We start from the raw sequence: 1,394 nt of genomic DNA on the forward strand, positions 1-1,394 counted from the left end.
CCTTTGTCCGTTGATTCATTTGCAAATGTTTTCTCCCATTCTGAGGGTTGTCTTTTCGTCTTGTTTATGGTTTCCTTTGCTGTGCAAAACCTTTGAAGTTTCATTAGGTCCCATTTGTTTATTTTTCTTTTTATTTCCATTACTCTAGGAGGTGGATCAAAAAAGATCTTGCTGTGATTTATGTCAAAGAGTGTTCTTCCAATGTTTCTTCTAAGAGTTTTATAGTGTCCAGTCTTACATTTAGGTCTTTAATCCATATTGAGTTTATTTTTGTGTATGGTGTTAGGGAGTGTTCTAAATTCATTGTTTTACATGTAACTGTCGAGTTTTCCCAGCACCACTTATTGAAGAGGCTCTCTTTTCTCCATTGTATATCCTTGCCCCCTTCGTCATAGATTAGTTGACCATAGGTGCATGGGTTTATCTCTAGGTTTTCTATCTTGTTCCGTTGATCTATGTTTCTATTTTTGTGCCAGTACCATATTGTCTTGATTACTGTAGCTTTGTAGTATAGTCTATTGCAATGGTAAATGGAAGTGTTTCCTTAATTTCTCTTTCAGCTTTTTCATCATTAGTGTATATGAATGCAAGAGATTTCTGTGCATTAATTTTGTATCCTGCAGCTTTACCAGATTCATTGATTAGGTCTAGTAGTTTCCTGGTGGCATCTTTAGGATTCTCTACGTATAGTATCATGTCATCTGCAAACAGTGACAGTTTTACTTCTTCTTTTCCAATTTGTTTTCCTTTTCTTTCTTTTTCTTCTCTGCGAGCTGTGGCTAGGACTTCCAAAACTATGTTGAATAATAGTGGTGAGAGTGGACATCCTTGTCTTGTTCCTGATTTTAGAGGAAATGCATTCAGTTTTTCACTATTGAGAATGATGTTTGCTGTGGGTTTGTTGTATATGGCCTTTATTATTTTGAGGTAGATTCCCTCTATGCCCACTTTCTGGAGAGTTTTTATCATAAATGGGTGTTGAATTTTGTCAAAAGCTTTTTCCACATCTATTGAGATGATCATATGGTTTTTATTCTTCAATTTGTTAATATGGTTTATCACCTTGATTGATTTGTGTATATTGAAGGATCCTTGCATCCCTGGGATAAATCCCACTTGATCATGGTGTACGATCCTTTTTTTTTTTTAACATCTTTAATTGAGTATAATTGCTTTACAATGGTGTGTTAGTTTCTACTTTACAACAAAGTGGATCAGTTATACATATACATATGTTCCCATATCTCTTCCTTCTTGCGTCTCCCTCCCTCCCACCCGCCCTATCCCACCCCTCTAGGTGGTCACAAACCACCTAGCTGATCTCCCTGTGCCATGCGGCTGCTTCCTACTAGCTATCCACCCTACGTTTGGTAGTGTATATATGTCCATGCCAC

The 1,394-nt window shown here is 36.9% G+C and overlaps 1 long non-coding RNA gene across 4 annotated transcripts in view; it reads left to right on the forward strand.

The window, feature by feature from the left end:
- Positions 1-1,394, forward strand: part of LOC114486954 (uncharacterized) — a 217,973-nt gene that overhangs the window by 170,908 nt on the left and 45,671 nt on the right. The gene's annotated exons all lie outside the window — the stretch shown is intronic.

The sequence above is a fragment of the Physeter macrocephalus genome, chromosome 1 (genome assembly GCF_002837175.3).
Source record: "Physeter macrocephalus isolate SW-GA chromosome 1, ASM283717v5, whole genome shotgun sequence".
NCBI lineage: Eukaryota > Metazoa > Chordata > Mammalia > Artiodactyla > Physeteridae > Physeter > Physeter macrocephalus.